We start from the raw sequence: 23,643 nt of genomic DNA, 5'->3' as shown, positions 1-23,643 counted from the left end.
ATATGTGATATCAAAATGAATTAGTGGTATATTATGCAAAAGCTGATCCTTCTGCAACTTGCTTTTAAAATTCAACATACTTATGAATCAAGCTCTTTCATTTTGGGTGTTGAAGTTTTTACTATGTGAATATAACATAATCTACCTATTTCTTTTCTGATGAACACTTAGGTGTTTTTCTCTTCTTCATTTATGTATTTACTTATATTTATTTTGTTCTCATGGGCCATTAACACATTTGTCAATTTCTTCTTGTACGTGTGTGAGCATTTCTCTGAAGGACATATCGTTGGAAAATAGGGTTACCAATTGGCAAGGTTTGTGTGTCTTTACTATTACTAGAGGCTGTCAAATTGCCAAAGCATACATTTATCAGGAGAGAGTGCATCATCCCTCCAATATTGGACGTTGTCATTTAAAAACTGTGCCAATCTTTTAGGTGAAAAAATGGTATTTTATAGTTGTTTCAACTATATTTTCTAGAAAAATGGATGCATTGAGGAAGTTTTCATGTATTTTTTTTATCAGTAATATTTTCTTTTTTATGAATTGAATGCTTATAGCTTTTGCTGATTTTTCTATGGAGTTATTTGCCTTTTCCTTATTGAGAATTAAACACTCTTTATATATCCTGATGTTAATCAATTGTGACTTAGGCATTCTTCCAGCTTGGCGTCTAACTTTCACAGTTTAATGGTATCTTTAATTATATAGAAACTAAAAATTGACTTTTAGTCAGAATTCATGGTTTCTTTATGATTGGTGCTTTTTGATGTCTTTTTTGAAGAAATATTTCATGTCATTGAGTTATAAATATATTATTTTATAGTTCCTTTTCATTAAAGTTTTATTTTTAAGTTTTATATATCTGTTTCACCTAGAATTTATTTTTCTGTTGCATAAAGTAGGAATCTAATTTTATTTTTCTTCCTATATGAATATCATTTGTAACAGCACATTTTAATAACTAGTTCAGCATTTCCTTCCAGTTGGTAAGGTTAGCCCTTGTTCTATCAAGTACTCATGTACATATGACTGTTTCTTGGTTCTCCATTCATTCCATTCTATTCCCCCCCACCCCATCCCATTCCACCCCACTCCATCCCACCCCACCCCACTCCATCCCACCCCACCCCATCTCATCCCATCCCACTCCATCCCATCCGATCACACCCCTCCCCACCCCATCCCACCCCACTCCATCTCATCCCATCCCATCCTACGTCACCCTACCCCACCCCATCACACCCCACCCCATCCCATCACACCCCACCCCATCCCATCACACCCCACCCCACCTCACCCTACCCCACCCCACCCCACCCCATCACACCCCATCCCACCCCATCCCATCACACCCTACCCCATCACACCTCACCCCACCCTACCCCACCCCATCCCATCACACCCCATCCCACCCCATCCCATCACACCCTACCCCATCACACCCCATCCCACCCTACCCCATCCCATCCCATCACACCCCACCCCATCCCATCCCACCTCACCCCACCCCATCCCATCACACCCCATCCCACCCCACCCCATTCCATCCCATCCCATCCCACCCCACCCCATCCCATCATACCCCACCCCACCCCACCCCATCACACCCCATCACACCCCACCCCACCCCATCCCATCACACCCTACCCCATCACACCTCACCCCACCCTACCCCACCCCATCCCATCCCACCCCACCCCACCCCATCCCATCATACCCCACCCCACCCCACCCCATCACACCCCATCACACCCCACCCCACCCCACCCCATCCCATCACACCCCATCCCATCACACCCCACCCCACCCCATCCCATCACACCCCATCCCATCACACCCCATCCCACCCCACCCCACCCCATCCCACCCCACCCCACCCCACCCCACCCCACCCCATCCCATCCCATCCCATCCCATCTCATTCCATGTTTTGTCTAGCTATCTTTGGATTATTTTTAAATGCTATAGTTTAAATATCATATCTTAATATACCTGTGGTGGTTTTAAAACATGTCAGTGAAATCTTTGACACTTCTCCCAACAAGAGGTCTAATTCCTCACCCCTGGATTCTGGAAAGGCTTTACTGATTATTCCTAACTGATAGAATATGGTAGAAGTGATGTTGTATGATGTTTAAAGCTAGATCATAAATTGTGGTACAGTTTCCTCCCAGCTGTATTGGGACACTTGCTTTTGGAACCCATCCGCCATGCTGTAAGGAAGGCAAGCAGCCATGCAGTGGGACCAAGTATAGGTGTTCCCACTACCAGTCAGCAGTAACCGCCACGCAGGTGAGTGGACGAGCCTTGAGATGATTCCAGCCCTGAGCGGTCCTTCCATCTTTCCCGGTGGCTGCTTCTTGGAGCAGAGATGAGACTTTTCAACTGTGATCTGCCCAAATTATAGACTTGGGAACAAAACAAATTATTGTTTCCTACAACTTAGATTTGAGGTGGCTTATGACATACCAGTGTATATTGAAACAGTTTTCTCTCATTATTTTTCACAATTATCTTTTCAATTCTTGGATCTTCCTCCTTTAATATAAATTGTAAGATCTGTTTGTCAACTCCATGAAAAACCCAATTGGACTTTCAAATGTCACTGTTGAATTTGTAGGGGCTTGAATTTTAATGGTATTTTCTCATTTATAAATGTAGTATATTTCTCCATTAATAAATTTTTATATCTTTCAATGATTTTTATATTTTCTCAACACATCAGGTACATTTATTTTAATTGCTTCATTCTTTAATAATAATTAGGTACCTTGAATTTTTCTGTAATATTTTCAAATTAATTAGTATTGATCGATAGCAATTTTTTTAAATTTTATTTTGAATTTTTACTTAGAAATCTTGCTGAATTATCCTTTTAGTTCTATTAGTCTTTTTCCTGCATACTTCTTAGGATGATATATAACTTATATATAAAAGCAATATTTTCTTTTTACTTCTAATCTTGGTCTTACTTCCATTTCTTGTCCTACTTTCTGAACCAAGACCTCTAGAACAATGCATTATCAGACATATTTGACATTTTTCTGACCTCAAAAAATATGTTTCCAATATTTCACAATTAGCTATGGATTTTATAGTAGATTTTTAGACTTCAGTTTGAATCAGGTTAAAAAATGTTTCCTTCTGTTCCTAGTTCCCTTAGATTTTGTTATGAATGAGTATACATTTTATAAAATGTTTTACATTTACTTATCATTTGATATCATTTGATATGATTGTTTTCTACTGTTGAACTCTCCTTGCATTTCTAAGATAAAAGTCTGCTCGGTGGTGGTACCAATTCTGCTAGACAGGGTCAGGAAAGCCATCAGAGAACTGGAAGTCTGTTGATAATACCTGGGCTGGCTGGGATAGACATCACAGTGGAAGAAGAACCAGTCACCAATGGCTTGCTGATTCTTTTTAGTTCTTTAAATATAAATCTCATAGACGGTATTGAGTACTTCTATCAGGCAGGGCATTTATCTGCTTGAATCTTTTTTTTTTTTGTGGGAGTAATGTTAAAAATGACCAGTGGGTTCAGATGTGGTCAACTCACTTTATCCTTTTATAACATTCCCCACCAGCTTGATACCTAATAGCTTAATTGGCCCCAGATAATCACTGCCCAGAGCCATCATTTTATTCAAGGTTGCAAAGTGGTGATGGTCTATCTTTTCTTTTTCATATTTTACTTGGAATTCTTTAGATAAGAACATTTTCCTCTTTCTTTCTTTTTTAATTCTTTAAAATTTGTTCTGAGGCAGAATTCATAAAGGAAAGGGAGGGTGAATACTTGATTTTTCTCTTCTTTATTTTCCAGTTTTCAAAATAATGAGTTGGTGTTTTAGCATCCTCTGGAGGAGGTGACTGTCAGTCCTTTCTGGCTGCTATCGCAAAGCTTCCCAGACTGGGTGACATACAAACAATAGAGATCTATTCCTCACAGCTCTGGAGGCCGGAGGCCTGAGATCAGGGAGCCGGCACAGTCAGTTGAAGGCCATCCTTCGGGTCTCAGACTTCTCGTTGTATTCTCATGTGGTAGGAGGGACTAGGGAGCTCCGTGGGGTCTCTTTTATGAGAACACTAATTTGATCATGAGGGCTTTTGTCCTCATAAATTAAGCTCCTCCCAAAGACATCTTCCTTCCCCTTCTAAAACTGTCACATTGGGCATTAGGATTTCAATATCTGGTGGGGGGTGTTTGTGTAAATATTCTAACCATAGCAATGACAAATTTTTAAAAGAAATATCATTATAAATACAAGAATTTTAACATGGTTGATATGCTTCAATCAATGGTAGATATGACTCTTTTATGTTTATATTTCCCCAGCTGGCCAATGGAAGTTCCTTCAAGTTGGCTTCTGAGTCCCTTTGATCTGATCCCACAGGTCTTGGTGACTCACACTTTCTTGCTTGTTTCTGGCTTATCTGGTACATGCCCTGCCCTAGATCTGCAACCAGCCATTTCTCCAGGATCATGTACTTCCAATTAGTGAGGAAAGATATTCTGAGACCAGAGTCTGGACACTGGGGATGCTCTTTGTATTGGGTTGGTCATTATGCACAGGCCTTTTTGCAGACAGCTCTAGGAAAAATATTTTTAAAGAACAAATACATAATGAGTTGATACTGACAATATAAATGCTCAAACCGAATATTTCTCTGTGGTTCTTTTGAACCTTGGGATATATATATATATACTTTTGAGACTCATGATCAAATGATTGTATTTTAAAGTTTCTTGAAATAATGTCTCATGATGATGTCATATTATGTTAAGTTCTTTCTTTCATTTATTTTTTTAATTTTCAGGAACTTCTTGTTCTGAATTGAATTTTTAATACAACTTGGTAAAACATTTATATAGTTTCAGAGGCATGTCTGTAAAACAAGATATAGTCAGAGAAGTCTAGCTTTTAGCTCAGCCCTTCAGCCAATTCTTCCCTGTCTCTTCCAGTTGATATCAAAAACAGTCCAGGAACTTTTGTGCCTGTATTTTTATAATTATAAGCAAATTCACTTACATATTCTCATTCCTTTTTTCATAAAAAGGGTAATATACTCTACACCAGTGGTTCTTAACCTGTGGGTCGCGAACCGGGTGGGGTCGCCTAAAGCCATCGGAAAATACATAATGCATATCAGGTATTTACATTCCGAATCATAACTGTAGCAAAATTACAGTTATGAAGTAGCCACCAAAATTATTTTTTGGTTTGGGGTCACCGCAACATGAGGAACTGTATTGCGGGGTCACGGCATTAGAAAGGTTGAGAACCACTGCTCTACACACTTTTCTGCTACTTATATTTTTATTTACTTATTTATTACATTTTTAAAGTTAACAATATTTTCTGATGATTACTCCATGGTTGCATAGAGTTATCCTTTTATCCGTTTTTATAACCACATAGGGGTTTATCCAACTAGGCACAAAGTGGTGCGCATTTGTGTTGCTTCTAGTTTTTTGCTATTATAAACAGAGCTTTGATAACTAACTTGTTTCTATCTCCTTATTTATTTATTTATTGCCAGTAAGCATTTGGGATTTCTGAATAAAAAGAATAAATGCATTTGTAACTTTGCTAGACATTAAAAAATTTCTCACCATAGGGTTTATAGCATCTGAAAATTCTTCCAGGCCCTGGCCAGTTGGCTCAGCGGTAGAGCATCGGCCTGGTGTGCAGGAGTCCCGGGTATGATTCCCGGCCAGGGCACACAGGAGAAGCGCCCATCTGCTTCTCCACCCCTCCCCCTCTCCTTCCTCTCTGTCTCTCTCTTCCCCTCCTGCAGCCGAGGCTCTATTGGAGCAAAGATTGCCTGGGCGCTGAGGATGGCTCTGTGGCCTCTGCCTCAGGCGCTAGAATGGCTCTGGATGCAACAGAGTGACGCCCCAGAGGGGCAGAGCATCACCCCCTGGTGGGCATGCCGGGTGGATCCCGGTCAGGCGCATGTGGGAGTCTATCTGCCTCCCCGTTTCCAGCTTTGGAAAAAAAGAAAAAAAAAAAAAAAAGAAAATTTTTCCAAGTATTAAAGCCCCTGTTTTTAACTCTCCAATATAGTAAGTGTGTTTGTGTACATATATATGTTGTCCAACTTCATACACACGAATTTCTATTTAGCAGTGAACATAGTAAGTATAAAATTCTATTTAACTGTAGTTTCACTTTTATCATCAACAGTGTGCATGTTTTAAATACATTGAAGAATCACTGTGTTTCTTTTTCTGTGGACTCTTTTATTTCTTGTCCTTTTTGTCTATAGGATTGTTGGGCTTCTCTTTCTCTACTTATATAAACATTATTGTGACACAGGTTGCAAGTGTTTTCCCCTCTTTGTCATTTGCTTGTGTTATTTTTTAATCACCATGTATTTAAAAAAATCATCTTGCCATCTGTTCCTTAAATTGTTCCTCTGATCCTTCCCCCATTCTATCTTTCTGACTCCAACAAATCCCTGGCAAATGGCTATTTTTTAAAAAATACCAGGTTCTAGAAAAGTCAGGGCAAGTTCATTTCCTCAGGGAGCTCTGCTTGCCTTTAGGAGAGGGTCTCTTTGTGACTTAGATCTGCAGGTCCAGGAAGAAACCTACTTTCTCGTGATTACTTGGAAAGGAACTCTGGAGAATCCAAGTTGCTGGAATTATCTGGGCTGTAGAAAGAACAGTGGCCTGAAGCCAGAAGTTCTGGTATGAATCAGCTTTTGTCACTTACTGCAGTGTGCGACCTGAGGAAGCCACCTTATCGTCATCAGGTGACATTGTCAGTTAAAGTGGTAGAAAATGTAACAGCACCTTGCATTCAGTTAGCCTTGGCTGTTTGCTGGTTGCAAGTGAATTAAGTAAGCCCCTTTCCACAAAAGGACAGGAGGGATATTACTTCTTTCCGTTCCTGGTTATTGTTTCCCCTGCTATTGAGGGCAACCATCTCATTCCTCTTTCCTCGATGCCTGTGGTTCTTTTCAGCAGGCAAGTTGCTCTTTTCTTATTTTGAAGCCCTTTACTTTCTATCAGTTCCCAGACCTCCTGTGGAACACCACCCACAGTTGTTGGGCCTTGGTGTTTCGTGTGTGAGTTACAAGTACCTTGGGTAGAATGGGAATGCCTGCATGCCTTTCTCTGAGGCCACTGCTGGGCAATCTATTGGTCCCATTGTTTATTTTCCTCCAATTCTTAGATAATGTGCTTGAGATGATCTGAGTGGCCAGCTTTTGCCTTCAGTTTTAATGTAGGCCTTGTAAGTAATAAAAACGATAAATCAGAAAGCAAATATTCTCGGGGGGATATATGACAACATGTGACCGAGTCCACGTGTCCTGTGTATAGGGTCAGTACTGTTAGCTCTGCATCTGAAACAGTCCTCTGTGCAACCAGTGCTCCCCATTGCCACCGTATCCTCCTTTGTCCAAGCCATCACTGTCTCCTGTCTGTGTGACTGCAAGAGCTTCCTAACTCTGCTCACCTCTTGCTCACCTACAACCCAGCCCCCTCCAGAAGCCAGCATGAAAATATCACTACCATGGGGAACAACCCAATGTCTTCTCATTGTACTTAGAAAGAAATCTGAACTCCTCTGTGCATGTGCAAGCACTCTCACATGATCTGACCTCGTCCTCTGCTCCCATGGGCTTCCAGACTCGATCTGGCTTGGTGTCTCCTGACATCTTGTCCTTCCCATTCCCTCAACCAGCCAAGTTCATTCCTGCTTTCGGGTCTGTGCACACGTAGAACATTCCGTTTTGCCTGTGATGTTCTTTACAGAGCAAACTCTTATCGTGGACTCTTTCTTATCCCTGATTTTGCTCAAATGTCAGCATCTCAGAGAGGATTTTCCTGACCACACTATCAAAAGCAGCTCCCCGACTCCAGTCACTCGACCAGACAGATCGCTCAGTTTTGTTTTCTTTATAGCATTTATGTCTGGCATCTTATTTAACTGTGGTGGCTTGTTCACGGCTGTGTCTCTGGCACCTAAACTCTGCACAGCGTGGCACAGATACATAACAAATAGTGGTGGGATAAATGAATGAATGAATGAATGAATGACAAGTGTGTTGGTGTCCTTGGCATGGATGCACCTGGACATTCAGCATCAGAGGAGACCCAGTGACACTGGACATCTCTGCTGAATGGGGATCCCGCACTTTGACATAATGGTCCACTGAACTCAACCTTGCCTTTGTGCTTATTGCCGGATCTGGTCCTCACACCACGAGCCCTGCAGAGCAGCGAGTGGGGGGTCCCATCTGATGGATGAAGACACTTCGTTAAACCATTTGCTGAATGTTACACCGAGGCTGGGCAGGCCATGAGCTGCTGTTCCAGGCTTCCAGTGCAATGTTTTTCTCAAAATTCCTTTCCTCCCGATCTGAAGGGCAGGCAGAGAAAGTGAGAATTGAACCACATGAGTGGTTTCTGCAGAGCACGCCGCCTGAGCAGTATGCTTTCCAGAGGCTTGGAGGGAACGCGACGCCGAGACCACGTCTGAATCGACAGGAAAGAGAGCAAAAAGCTCACGTCAAAGGAAGAGTATATAATTTATTTATTTTTAAATGCCACCATGAGAAGAGGAAGGAGATAGGCCGCCAAGATTGGGCATAGCAGCATTTCAAATAAATGTCCCCTCTCTGCCTTCAGCTGGCCGGTTTTTATGTGGCCCCGGGGAGCAGATGGGGCTGCCGTGGTGCAGGCTCTTGGGTTTCCTTTATATTTTTGTCTTTCTACGAAAAAATGTAAAGTTTTTTTTTTCTTTATTATGTGTAACATAGGTGCGGTTATTTAAAGTGAATACATTTTCATTTAAGGAGGTTCACGTGCAGTGAGTCCCCCATTGCAGCTCCTCTCGAGTTGGTGTCTCATTCCTGGTTCTGCTCCATCCGGTTGTCCTGCCAGTCGGTCCGTGACATTCTCGTTCCTGGCTTCTTTGCAGGCCGTTCTGCTTTGTGCGCCATGTTTTTGAACCTTGAGACTCTCATTTTAGACAAAGCAGTTTCTTTGGTATATTCTTTTAAATAAAATAAGTCATTTAAAGTTAAAATTCGGGAGAATCAGGGCTTCTCCGGCCAGAGTATCGATTCTGTACCTTATGCTCAGGGCAGAATAGAGACAACGGACAAGGCAGCTCCCGGGGACCATTTGAAAGGAAGGTGAGCAGGGCGCTGGCTTCCCAGGCAATGGACCCTTGCCGGCTCCTCCTTTATTTATTTTATTTTATTTTATTTTATTTTTGTATTTTTCTGAAGCTGGAAACGGGGAGAGACAGTCAGACAGACTCCCGCATGCGCCCGACCGGGATCCACCCGGCACGCCCACCAGGGGCGATGCTCTGCCCACCAGGGGGCGATGCTCTGCCCCTCCGGGGTGTTGCTCTGTCGCGACCAGAGCCACTCTAGCGCCTGGGGCAGAGGCCAAGGAGCCATCCCCAGCGCCTGGGCCGGCCCCTCCTTTAAACAGTTTACAAGTCCTGTGTCCTTTGTTCTAAGCACCCTGGCTGTTTCTGGCTTCCTCACAGCTGAATGGGTGAGAAAACAATAACACAACAACAACAAAAAAGCAAAACCCCAAACTTAACTTTACATCCAACATGCTTATACACAATGAATATTTGGGAACAAAAATGGTAGAATTCAGCCAAACTGATAAATAAACATATGTAATGGAAATTGCCAGTTTAACTTCTCTGTGAAAACAATCTGCTTTCGCCTCTATAGACGGTGGAGTTGAAGAAACCATTTTATGCTCACTTCATCATTTTATGATGTTCTTTTAGAAATGTTTATCTCAATAGCCTTTGGAACCAGAAACAGAATCACGGATTCCTTCTGTACTTGTACCCCCTCCCCTGGGAGATATCTTCAGCTTTCTGATTTATTTTATTTTTAATAAAACATTGAATGCCATTTTCTCTAATTATTTCTTATTGAATGTACTCCTTAAGTCCCCCTTTTTCAAATAAAAAGAATAAAACCAACCATGGAATAAGACAATGGTTCTATCACTACTGATAATACATTTTGTTCTCATTGTAATTGCCCTGGTTTGAACTGTGCTTATTTTAGCAGAAAGTGTTCATTATTTTATCAACAACTGGCAGACCCCGCTGGTATTTACTGACTTTTCTTTAACCAAAACAAGGATTAGAGCTCCTATCCATGGCTCAGCTGCTAAATCTTTGCTAAGAAATTTGGGAACCCCTTTAGAATGAAGCACTGTACAAAGCTTTAAGCGCTCTTTGCAACTGAGTTGTATTAAATGATAGACAAAAAAAGCCCTCTGAAGAATTGGTGCTTAATTACAACTTAATTAGCATAATTATGCATGCTAATAGCATCTCAAATGAATAGCAGTTGTCAGGAGGTTGGGACCATCTGTAAGAATGTCGGATTAATACATCATTTTTTATTTCTAACAACGCTGTAACTCTTTCCCTGAAAGTGATTTTCATTAATCAAGTTCATTTTTATTATATAGAAAATTTGGCATTTTTCATTATGGGCCATTATCTGTTTCCCCATGCAGCCCTAATACAACACTAATGAGCCCCCGTGTGGCTGGCCCGCACTGACAATGGCGGTACAGGTGTATTATTATAATTGTTACAAACAGCGCATTGTACCTCTGGAGGAGCGGAGTTCTAATCTCCCGGCACCCGCGTTTCCACTTGGGACCTCCCCAGGGCCTAGTACAATTTTCAGAGCTTTATGAAAAACATACATGTTTGTGGTTACAAAGAAGCTATTTAAAGAGAAAGAGGCCCGTGATTACCTGTGGCCAGGATGCTGTTTTGCTGCAAATCCCTTTTGTGGAAACAGAAAGCTTGAGGGGGTGGGCATAGAGGAGTCCACCAGCCCTGCTCCGGGGAGGAGGGAGGCGGCGGCTCTGGGAGGCCCCGGTGTTCACTGCAGAATGGTTCCGCATTACTCATTGCTAAACAGGGTCATAAAACCACAGGGGGGACGCGTGTCTTCATGGTTCTTAGCCCCAAGAAGCACCCCAAATGGCAGTCTCGAAATTCACATCTGGATCCGTGCACACATGCTACAGCAGGCCTCGTAAATATCGGGAGTCTGTCTTGTCTCTGAGCTGCCTTTTACTTTTAACTTGGGCTCTTGATTGTTTTGATACTCCAGCTCTGTCCCCCTGACCCCCCACCCCAAACCTCTGCTGGCCTTCTCCCCTGCACACATTCACACAGGCCCTTTCTAGTTTGTTTTCAGAGGGGCCTCACCTGTTCCTGCACCCACAGCCCAGTGTGATGCTTAGAACTCCCTCCAAGGGGCTAGAGCAGGGGTCCCCAAACTACGGCCCCTGGGTCGCATGCGGGCCCCTGAGGCCATTTATCCGGCCCCCGCCGCACTTCCAGAAGAGGCACCTCTTTCATTGGTGGTCAGTGAGAGGAGCATAGTTCCCATTGAAATACTGGTCAGATTGTTGATTTAAATTTACTTATTCTTTATTTTCAATATTGTATTTGTTCCCATTTTGTTTTTTTTTTACTTTAAAATAAGATATGTGCAGTGTGCATAGGGATTTGTTCATAGTTTTTTTTATAGTCCGGCCCTCCAACGGTCTGAGGGACAGTGAACTGGCCCCCTGTGTAAAAAGTTTGGGGACCCCTGGGCTAGAGGGTCCTTTCTACTCTTCACCTGCTTCCAAGCTCGTGGGGGAGTGTCAGTATCATCCACTTCCTGCAGATGCAAAACAATGGCTACAGTTTTATTCCGAACTTTAGTTCCCCAGGGAGAGGAGATAAAAGCCTTTTACCACCCAGAAAAGCTCTGTGGTCCAGAGCTGAAGAAGGAACCCTCTCTTTAGCATCACATATGACATGGGGCAGAGAGGGGACTCCATGTGGGGCCCGTGGTGTGTGTTTATACCTTGTACCCTCAGATGGGGAAAACCAGGGTGCTGGAGAGAGGGTCTCACGGCCTTCATGTGATCACAGCGGATGGGGCGGGCTGTGGGCATCTTCCCCTGTCAGACTTCATGGTGAAGGGGAGTCTATCAGACACTGAGCTGGTCACACCCGCAGGGACGTGCACTATGTGTAAAACATGTAGGCTGTGGAATAGGGATATTGCGTGTGACAGTCTTGTAATAAAACAATCCCTTGTCCTTTATGTTGTTTTTGTCATTTGCTAAATCTGGCAACCCTAATCCAGAGCCAGACTGGCTGGCCTTGAATCCTAGACCTGTCCTTACAAGCTGTGTGACTCTGGTCAGCTTACTAAAGCCCTCTGTGCTTTATCTCACCTATAAAATGAAGACAGTACTACTGACTTTGTAAGGTTGTTGGGAGGATTAAATGGTTTTAGCAAGGTCAAGCACCTAGAACAATACTTGGCAATGAGCACTCACAAAGCGTACCTATTGCCTCCTAGGAATTGCGGGCCAGTTGGTGGCCTCTATCCATTTCCAAGTTTATTTTGTTTCCAATCACCTGCTTGTCTCTATCTCTAAACTGTTAGACAACGAACATTTTTAAAACCGAAAGGTTTCACAAGCCCTTGGGGCTGGCTGATGTTTGCTAAGGTGCAAGGTGCCACTTGCTGTTTCTGTGTAAAACGCGAGGGCAGCTGTTTCAGGCTGCAGCCGGTGGCGTCAGAGGCAATGCCCAGTGGTGGCTCAGAGCACGGGCTTTGAAGCTCAAGAGGTCTGGGTTCCCTAGCCTCCCAATTACTAGGAGCATGATTCTGCACAGGCTCTTTGAGGTGACCTCCTGTGTCCTTACTGGCAAACGGAATTATTCATGATTCATGCCTCATGGGGCTGCTGGGAAGACCAACCAAGGTGTTGTGGATTGCTCAGAGCAGTGCCTGCAGTGTAGACAGACCCCAGGCTAGTGGGACATAGCCACGGGGCTGGAGTCCTGCTCCACATCTGCCACATGCTCCCCGTGCGACTCTAAACAAGTTAACTCGAGCTCTGTGTCTTGATTTCCTCTCCTGTAAATGTGGGTAATGGTAGTGCTGACACCATCCAGGGGCCATCAGAGGTGCTGTTGTGTGCAGAGCACTCAGGAGACTGTGCCTAGCACTTCATTAGTCCTCAGCATAGGCTGTTGTGGTTTCAGCTGATGGGAGTCCTTATCTCCTGCAGACTCTTCCATGGAGGAGAAAGGCCCCGTTCCTGGCCAGAGTGGACTCCTGGGCCCATGGCTCTACAGAGCTTGCCTGGCTTACAGCACGCTGCCATGGAAGATGCCCTGTGCCCATGACAGCTCCAGTTAGCCCAGAACAAGAGCACCAGGCAGCTCTGCCAATAGCTATTGCTGGGAGGATGTGGGGTTCTTCACTAGTAGTCTGCTTTAGTTATTGTTTTTTGTTTATGGAATGGTGTGCTTTGTGGTCAGGTATGTGCAGACACACACACACACACACACACACACACACACACACACACACACACACCAGGATCAGCAACCTGCATGGGTCTAGCTTTGCTTTTCACCCTTTCTGCACATGCTGGGTCACCCGGAAGAACAGGGATGCGACTTAAAGGAAGACATCTCCCTCCACACTGTAGAAAGGAGAGTTCTCATGTCTTCCTTTGAAAGGGTTGAGGGCAAAACCCATTGAACAAACTATGAGACCCTTATTAAGTGCTTGCGGTTCACTCCATCACCCATCTATTATAGATGGCCATGGATTCTTTTCGCAGACAGTCAAGAAATGGTGTTTCTCTGCAGAGAGGCTGGTTACTCTGGCAGGGCTCTGAAGGGAGAGGGGGTGTGGTCCTCAGTGGAGCTTTCGATCCAGCGGTGGAGACAGCGCAGGAGTGTTGTGGAGGCAGAGGGAAGGGTCTAGGGGGCCGGAGGAAGCTGGAAAAAGAAGCCAGGCTGGCCCTGGCCGGTTGGCTCAGTGGTAGAGCGTTGGCCTGGCGTGCAGAAGTCCCGGGTTCGATTCCCGGCCAGGGCACACAGGAGAGGTGCCCATCTGCTTCTCCACCCCCCCCCCCTCCATCCTCTCTGTCTCTCTCTTCCCCTCCCGCAGCCAAGGCTCCATTGGAGCAAAGATGGCCTGGGCGCTGGGGATGGCTCCTTGGCCTCTGCCCCAGGCGCTGGAGTGGCTCTGGTCATGGCAGAGCGACGCCCCAGAGGGGCAGAGCATCGCCCCCTGGTGGGCAGAGCATCACCCCCGGTGGGCGTGCCCGGTGGATCCGGGTTGGGCGCATGCAGGAGTCTGTCTGACTGTCTATCCCCGTTTCCAGCTTCAGAAAAATACAAAAAAAAAAAAAAAGAAGCCAGGCTGAGTAGGGAAACAGAGACTGAGGTTTCTAGAGGCACTATGATTATGGGGCTGCCTTAAAATTCAGTCTCTGATTTTTAAATGTCTACCATGCACAAGTCAGCACGTCTCCTGCTGGGGGTTTATTCTCCAGCTTGGGCTGGAGTAACCAAAGACCAGAAACCACCAGGGTGCTCATTAATAAGAGAATGGTAAATAAATGGTTGTCCATGGAAATGATGGGATATTATGAACTACTGAAAAAAGAATAAAGTGATCTCTCTCTGGTGACTTGGAGAGATCTCAAAGCTCGTATGTTGAGTGAAAAATGCCATTCTCCTTGGTGGAGAGAAAATGAACATACTCACAGAAAGGGCCTGAGTTCGGGAGTGTGATGGCGATGGAAATTTCATTTCTTTGTATATACTGTTGTTATGTTTTCACACCCCCTCTCAACACGGGTTAATTTTTCAGTTGAAGAAAGAGGCGACCAGAAAAAGAAATTCCTCCTTTGCAGAGAGGCCCAGAGAAGGCTGAAGGCCTGGTGGTTGGGAGTAGGGGTATTACAGGCCTGGAGCTGAAAGCATCCTTCCAAATCCCTTCTCAAAGATTCTATAACTTGTCAAATCCTGTCACTGGGAGAACCCTCTCATTGCTTACTTCCCAATGGTGTTTTGCCCCAGGGGAATGTTGATGGAGTGTTGTTTGAATGAAATTTGTACCTGCCGTCTTGTCCCTGGCACTGAAGTAGTTAGAGGAAAGTGGATGGGTTCCTAAAAGGACCACATCAGTTAGAACCAGGAGGCCTTTCTTCTTCAAGATTCCCTAGTCAGAAGAAATGAGCAGTTCATGCTCAGTTTGCGTGAATGATCATCCTTTCTCGTGTTGCCATCTCTCTGAGCCTGACCCAGGGAGCACTGGATCAACTCTTGTGAATTGTCAGGGGAGGACAGGACTCAGACTAGGATCCCTAGGCTTCAGTCCCAGCAGAAGCCACGGCCACTATCACAGCCGCCTGGCCCATGCAGGTTCGCACTGGATTCAGACAGTCGGCAAAGAAACAGCAGAGCCAAAAGCTGGGGGCCATCATCTTTAATTCTAGCTTGCACCCGGCGGGCAAGTAAAAACACACACTGGGCTCCAAAACCCACTCACATTCAGTGCTCACAAAGCTACTGACTTATCTGAGTTTCCTAGAATCAAAGGTTTCTAGCTCACCAGACTTATTCACCTCTGTTCCCCATCTCCTTCCTTCACTCTGCACAAACTCTGCACTAACTGGCTTCTCACTCAATACTCCTTCATCTTGGCTGCTTCTCCTGGCCTCCTCCACATGGCCTCTCTCTGCTTTCTAATGATAATCTCAGGAACCAAGAGAACAAGATCCCGTTCTGCCCTCATTTTATAGTGTAGAAATCAAAACCTTTAATCCAATATACAAAATAGGGAAGTCTCTAATACAAAGTCACTTATCAGGGACATGATGGGATTGTACCACCCCACATCAAAAAGGGTGGGAAAGGCTTAATCCCAAAACCAAGCCCCAGGCTACAAGGATTCTGCCTGCCTACAGCCATGCCCCAACACACATTAATATCACCTGGGTGATGGCCTCCACATGGGCAGCGCCATCTTTAACAAAGTGAGCATAATATATTTTATCTGCCCAACAGACCTCATCTTACTTTTCCCACAATGCTCTCTGGCTCCTGTCACCAGGACTCCCAAGGATTATGATCTTTCAATTCCAAAGCCAAAATGTTTTCTAGTTGGTGTTTCCTAATTGTATCTAATGTTAGTTGAGAGAAAGAAAGTAAGAGAGAGAGAAATAAAAGAAAGAAAAGAAGAGAAAGAAAGGAAGAAAGAAAGAAAGAAGGAAGGAAGAAGGAAGGAAGGAAGGAAGGAAGGAAGGAAGGAAGGAAGGAAGGAAGGAAGGAAGGGAGGAAAGAAAGAGAAAGAAAGAAAGAAAGAAAAAGAAAAAGATTCTTTAAAATGTTTCTGAGCGAAGGAGGAAGGAGGAATGGGGGTGGGTGAGAGAGTGGCGGGTGCTATTCATTAGATTCCTATAGAGTAATCAAGTCTTTTCATTCCAAAGGGTGTTATTGCCTGGGAATTAATATTAGATCTGATTTTGAAATAAGCCTAATGATGATGACTTTTAGGGAGTATATATATTTTTTGCTGTGTCTGCATAAAGCCCTTTTCTCAGCTCAGCTTGGCATATGGAAGTCAAAAACATGTGATCTGCCCTTGAAATTCTTGTTGGCTTATGTTTGGGCAGAAAGGTAATTGTTCACATGGACCGCAATTAGGGAGGCTAACTCAATGTCCTTTGAAATGTTGCTTTAGAAATTAAATGGCCTTCCAGGTTCAGAAGGTTGTGGGTTAGCCAGTGCTGGAAGGGCCCAGAGGCACGGGCCGCCCTAAGCCTTTGGGGCTTTCCTGGGGGCCTGGCTCTGGCTGTGGTGGAGTGGCCGGCTCGGCATAGGCGCCTGTTCACAGGCCGTCCTCTCCTTGTCTTCTGAGCCCCACCATTACCTCCGACATCTTCTGCATCCCCATCACTGTGCACAGGAGGACATTAGTAGCACATACACAATAGGGTGTTTCATTCTGTATTCGTTTGCTGTTGCTATGTAACAAACAGGTGGTCACAGAATGTAGTGACTTCAAATAGCAAACGTTAATTATCTCAGTGTCTGTGGGTCAGGAATTTGGGAGTGGCTTAACTAGGTGGTTCTGGATCAGGATTTCCCTTGACCCTCATTTCATCCCTTTTCTTTGCACACAATTTTTTCTCTGTTGGCAAAGCTTTTGCTCTGCCTTCTTTTATCAAGTGGCAAACTCCTATCCATCTTACAAAACCCTGATCAAATAACCCATTCTCTTTTATTTTTCCCTTCCTTCTCCTTAGAAATTGGCTTTTACCATTATGCTCTCATGACATTTGGACATTCTTCTATTAAAATGAGGTCCTTCAATTTTTAAAATGTTTGTGTGCACATCCCGACCCGAATTGTATAATATGGTAGACAGTAGCCACATGTGGCTATATCAATATAAATTTAAATCAGTTAAAACTAAAATTACATATATAATGAAGTCAGTTCCTCAGGCACACCAGCTGCATTTCAAGTGCTTGCTAGCTGTATGTGGCTGGTGTCTACGTATGGGACAGTGTAGGGAGAGCACTTTACCATCCTCATAGACAGTTCTGCTGGACAGGGCTAGTGTAGAGTGGTAGCTCTTTCAAATGTGGAGTCCTGTGCTCTTTAGCCAAAAGTCATTTTTTTATAGCTTAAAGTAGCAAGTCTTTGACCTGTTCCCCTCTGTGTTGCTTGGGTCTGACGTAGTGTCTGGTTGAATTAAACTGAGAAAGTACTTTCTGATGGGTTTCAGAAACTCATTTGACATACATCGAGTTCCCACTCTGTGTCAAATACTGAATGTCTGGTCACTGGGACTGAATGAAAAAGAGGTAGTGTGGTTGTCAGTGTTAATTTAGTGGCTCGGTCTCAGTAACACCCTTCTCAAGTGTCAGCTTCTAGCCAGAGGTGGCAATGTGACAAAGTGGCCATTGGGAGATGGAGGTATGTCTGCTATGGAGTTCTTTTGCTTTGTGACAATGCCCTTTTCTGTCAGATGATAAAGTGTTTCCCTTCTTCCCTACTGGGGTATAGGTATGATGGCCATGAGGTGATTAGGGAACACACTGAAATGACAGAGCAAATGATGGAGAAAGCTGGGGCATAAATGGAGTCTCTTTACCAGCCCTCCAGCCCTGGACTGCATTTCTCCATCTTTCTTTCTTCTCTTTCTGCCTTTCTTTCTCTTTCTTTCCTTCCTTCCTTTCTTTCTTTCTTTCTTTCTTTCTTTCTTTCTTTCTTTCTTTCTTTCTTTCTTTCTTTCTTTCTTTCTTTCTTTCTTTTCTTTTTTCTTTCTTTCCCTTCCTCCCTTCCTCCCTTCCTCCCTTCTTCCCTTCCTCCCTCCCTCCCTCCCTCCCTCCCTCCCTCCCTCCCTCCCTCCCTCCCTTCCTTCCTTCCTTCCTTCCTTCCTTCCTTCCTTCCTTCCTTCCTTCCTTCCTTCCTTCCTTCCTTCCTTCCTCCTTTTCTTTCTTCTTTCTTTCTTTCTTTCTTTCTTTCTTTCTTTCTTTCTTTCTTTCTTTCTTTCTTTCTTCTTTCTCTCTCTCTCTCTCTCTCTTTCTTTTTCTTTTTTTATTTTATTTACCAACTTTTAGAGAGAGGAGAGAAAGAATGGCTGGGAAGAGGAGCGGGAAGCAACTCGTAGTTGCTTCTTGAATGTGCCTTGACTGGGCAAGCCTGGGGTTTCGATCCAGGTCGGCGCTCTATCCACTGCGCCACCACAGGTCAGGTTCTGTTCTTTACGGTGTGAGGAAAAAGTACATTCCTGTTTTTCAAGGTAGTGTGGTTGGATTTTATACTAGCTTAATCCAAATGCAATTCTAGCTAGCACAGATGGCATGACAAGACTTCCTAATCCCTTCTGATATAAAGATAAGAAGGACTCTTCTCCAAAACTTAAAGCATAAGACCTCCAGTCACTGGGGTCACAGCAACGAAAGGCAGTAACACTTCTGACCAGATCATGAAATAAAGACTGGGAGACTGGGCCCACTGGAGGCCCTGAGGCACAGCTCCGCTCAGGCGTGGCCGCGCGGGACTCCACCTGCTTCCTCCGTCCGCAACACCTTCCAGGTGATTTTGGAGCTGGCATCACTACAGCTGTTTTCCGGATGCCGCCCCAGAGCACCTGTCCCCATACTGACCAGTGAGACCTGTGGAACACGCCGTTATCCAAGGGCCAGGCCAGTTCTGGCCACTGGACAGTCCTCTCTAGTCCAATGCTGCAGAGCCTAGAAATGAGTGGAGAAGGTTCTGGAATGACTTTGGAGTCTTTCATTTTGCACACTTCTCATATTATACTTTTGACTTAAAGCAGGCCAGAGAAAATACTTTATTCTGGCTAAATGCAGTGATGTTTGTCAATGACTGAGGATTCCCAAATATAACATTGCTTTTATCTTAGCCAGACCTCCTGTGCATCATATTTTGATGTGTCAATGAAGTATTTAAGTACACTAAAGGAATGTTGTATAGTGAACTTGTCATCCAGGAGAGCAAAAACACTTGTTGATAGTGATGAAAAGGGTGAACTTGGCTGTAACTATCGAACTCCATTTTTAGCAACAGCCTAGTTTGGCCACTGGTTTGCAAGGCTTTGAACCTTTAATTGGCTTATAACAACAGAATGACAGCAAGCTAGATTTCAATCAACACACTCACGATTTGCCAGTATTTTTGAGCAATAAATTGTGAGCTAATAAATTTCCCGAAGCTTCCTTTGTAAATGCCAGCTAAAGGCCTAAACATTCCGTGTAGATTTAATTACACATTTAGTGTTCCTGTAATTTTGAATTAATTACATGCCAAACAGATTTATGTTCTATGTACTTAATAAACCTCGGTAAGTGCCCTTTTAGCAATCAATTGGTATTTAGGACCCAGTTTGTGTTTTAAAAATAATGGTTCACGTTGCTGGGTCTTGTCGTTCCTTCCATATGTTTGGGTGTTGATAGAATTAGAGGCACCAGATGTTGATAGTGAAATGAAAACAGAGTCACTGGTGGATAGCGGGGTCCGGGGTGTGGGGCGGGGAAGGGGGATGAGCTCATTCTTGGACGTTGGAGCGCCGACTCATCAACTTCCATCAGCAGGTTTGGGGTTTGGCATTTGTCTCAAACCCTAGTGGAGGGGGGAGCAGAGGCTGTGCTGAGGGAACAGAGATGCATTGCGGGTGTGGGGGTGCAGCGTCCTTAGCGTTTTCAGGATGCTGGTACCCCGATGGTCATGAGGGAGTTCATGTCATTGTGCTTTCCTCAAGATGCTGCTGCTTATTGTGTTCTTTCTCAGGACAGTCTTATTTCCAAGCTCATTGGCAATCTTGGTTCTATTTATTGAGAATTTACTCAATGCCCAGCACGGTGCTAAATGTCTATGAGTCTTACATTGATGACGTCTGACCTCTGATGACAGTCCTTTGTGTTGGGAGCACGGGGGTGAGGGAAGGCATTTGTGTTTAACAGATGAGGCGACTGAAGTCCAGAGAAGCAAGGATACTGGATGCGGTAATGGCGTGAGTAAAGAACAATACACAGATGTCTAGTGTTCTTAACTAAATTTTTATCTTGAGGGTTTCTTTCCTTTTTTTTTAACCTCCCGTCTTAGTCTGCTCAGGCTGTTAGAGCAATGGACCATAGCCTGGGAGGCTTAAATAACAGACTGATTTCTTACAGTTCTGGAGGCTGGAAGTCTGAGATCAGGATGTCCCCATAGTTAGGTTCTGAGAGCTCTCCTCCTGGCTTGCAAATGGTCACCTTCTCTGTGTGTGCACACATGGCTGAAAGAGAGAGAGAGAGAGAGAGAGAGAGAGAGAGAGAGAGAGAGCAGGTTCTCGTCTATAAGGTCGCTGATCCCATCATGGGGCCCCACCCTCATGACCTCCTCTGAACCTAATTTCCTGCCAAAGGCCTTATTTCCAAATACCATCACACTGGGGATTAGGGCTTTAATATATGGTGTTTTTTTTTTTTTTTTGGAGGGGGTTATGATTGAGTTTATAGCACTACCTGAAATGGGTGGTATTAACTCAGAATGGGAGGAAAAACTTGGAATCAATGACCTCTGGACTCTCTGAGATGTTCTGCTAGTAGAGCCAGCTACTTCTCAGTGAGGGAACAACCACGGCATTTCCTAAGAGCCTTCAGGAGAGATCCTCCTTTTGAGCAGAAGTGGGAGAGGCAGGCTCCACTCTCTGTATGGGAAGATGGAAGCAGATTGGCTGGGGGAATGCAGAGGCAGGGAAGATGGAAGCAGATTGGCTGGGGGATGCAGAGGCAGGGAAGATGGAAGCAGATTGGCTGGGGGATGCAGAGGCAGGTCGCGATGACTAGGAAAGGGCAGCAGTGGAATGAAAAGGAGCTCCCGGGGTGGTGGGACTGGAACTCAACACAACATAGACGCATCAGTTCTCCCTCTGAAGTGCCGAAGCCTGATTTCCCCTGTTGTCAGCGGTCGGGGAGGCCGGTGGTTTACAAGTGCAGGATAAGGGATGCTGCGTAATCTAAAGACATTCTTTTTCGCTTTGGGTGGTTCTTTCAGGCAGCGTGCGCCCACCTGAGACGCGCTCTGTCTCCTGCAGAAAAATGCGGGAGGCAGAGGCTCCTGCCTCTGACCGCCTCCCACCCTCTCTGATGATGAGAAGTTTAAAGTTGGGCTATGTTGAATAAAGAGAGAAACTCACTGTTTTTGCCTGTCTCTCTCTCTCTCTCTTTTTAAAATCTGGGAACGTCCTCGGTCCTGTGAAATTAGGCAGTAACATAGCATGCGGCCGTCATTATCGCCAGATAATTGACTACGTATCCCGAGTGAAACAAAGGTGGTTACAGGACGGTGAAGTCAATTATCATTTATTAATGGCAGTTACAGAGCATAGCAGGGCAATTTATAAATTGAATTTTTAAATTGAACAGCTTTCTGTTTCTATTTTTAAAGGCAGGAGGCAAGATATATGGACTGAAGCATGTGACCTTTAGCTGGTGACACACAGTGCACGTGTTTTTGGAGATTCTTTCAAAATGGATTCTTGATCGGATCATCCTTCTGATGCACCTTCTTCCTCTGAACGAAAGCTGCACCATGGGCCAACTCTCGCCAGTCTGATTCCGGTGAATGGAGACAGCAACTATTAGCGTCTAGATGTGGCCATAACGTGCATTTTGTCCACGCACATATGTGTGTCTTTAATCACAGAGCACCTGTAGAAGGGCACATGTAGAATAATGTGAGAAAAGACATGGGAAAAATCCAGGGGAAGGCCAGGGAAATGTGAGCTAACCTCACGGGACATTCTCATCGCAAATTGTGCCATTTAAACTGGTCTTGGCATGGAAAGGGAGAACTTGCTGAAAACTAAGGGAAAAGATCACACCTCTCAGAGCTGTTCTATCCGAGGATGGTTTAGGTTTTGCTGTCTTTTAAGGCATTTTTATCTTTAATCAAAGAATGGTTAGCTTGACACCACTGATTACCTACAGTCACATAACTGCTGGTTAGGCGGAATGAGTTTCTTCAATTTTTTTTTTCTTCCTTTCTTTAGGATGAAAAAGCTCCAAGTTCTAACCCTTGGAATGAGTACGTGGACTGATACAGTAACATCTGTGAGTTTGAAACCGTTTCAGCTCTTTCCATTCATTCGTGTTGTTGGCGCACACCTCAGCAGTTGTGGGAGATCTCGTTACTCCCATGACTTCATAACTCACGAGGCTCTCCTTAATTTATATTCCAAGTCACACTTTTGCCGGCACGCACCTTCTGAGCTGGGCCAGAAGTAGAGGTGACCTCCCGGGGTCATTGTTCAGTGTCCCTGTTTTGCTCGTGTTGTTTTGTTCCTGTCGCCGCATGACTTAGCTGTTTTGCCCTAAACCCGCCAAGCTTGACAGAGCTGCTTGAAAGACACAGAGCTGAGTAGTGCCACCTCTCGCCACACTGGAGCAGTTATTCAAAAACTATCTGTAGGCTGCTCAGACCATTTTGCAACTTCACCTCCCTGCCCCAAATGCCCTTTCTTTGGCCTAAGGTTTGATGTGTTATACAGATGTTGCCTCCCATGCAATAAATACAATGGGCGATTGCACAGCTGGAATTCCCGCAGACCCTCCCGTCAGCTCCTCCCCCCTCTGCTCTGGAATCAGCGCTGAGCCCTTCCCTTCCTGTGTTCCCATTAATTTTGCCTTCAGCACATCTGATTCCTACCCTGGGGTCTCTGCCCAGAGCCCCCGATTAGCTGTTCTCTTGGGGTCGGTCTTCACATTGCTTGCAAAACAAGTGCAGGTCACAAAAATGCTCCTCGATGAACTCCACTAGCTTCAAACAGAGTGGGGAGAGAATCGTGTGGTGGGGAGATGCATGTTTGAAAACTCGCTGAATTGGAAGCTGTTGTTTGCCAGAGTTCTGCATGATCAGCAGTGATTGTCGGGACTATCTTCCTTGTGTTATTTCTGCTAAGAGCTATTGGGCAGGCCATATCTGGAAGTTTCCATCATTTCTCTGAGGCATCCCACTTCTAACTTCCCAGCCCACTCAGCACGGACTTGGAATTTGTGGCCCCAATCACTGCTTTTGTGCCTTTTTACATAATGGCTGGGCCCCTCTGTAGAGGGACAAGGATGAGTGACAATTTTCTGCATTGTGTCCGAGTGCCACGACTGGGTCAATAGTACATCCCTTAGAATAGGAAAAATAGCTTATGGGTGAAAACAAAACCATCCTTTAGAATCCCCACACAGTCGCCCCCACCGGCCGTGGAGGGGCTGACATTTGGGAGCGCCAG

The 23,643-nt window shown here is 44.7% G+C and overlaps 1 long non-coding RNA gene across 1 annotated transcript in view; it reads left to right on the top strand.

Moving 5' to 3' along the window:
• Positions 1-22,856, top strand: part of LOC136381553 (uncharacterized) — a 120,755-nt gene extending 97,899 nt beyond the window's left edge. The window contains exons 2-3 of the long non-coding RNA XR_010747073.1: positions 21,807-21,979; positions 22,411-22,856. This is a non-coding gene — a long non-coding RNA (uncharacterized lncRNA). The remainder of the gene's footprint in view (positions 1-21,806; positions 21,980-22,410) is intronic.
• The last annotated feature ends 787 nt before the right edge of the window (positions 22,857-23,643 follow it).

Source organism: Saccopteryx leptura, chromosome 9 (assembly GCF_036850995.1).
Source record: "Saccopteryx leptura isolate mSacLep1 chromosome 9, mSacLep1_pri_phased_curated, whole genome shotgun sequence".
In the NCBI taxonomy this organism is placed as follows: domain Eukaryota; kingdom Metazoa; phylum Chordata; class Mammalia; order Chiroptera; family Emballonuridae; genus Saccopteryx; species Saccopteryx leptura.
Note: the sequence above shows the minus strand (reverse complement) of the source record. Positions and strands in the feature narration are given on the sequence as shown.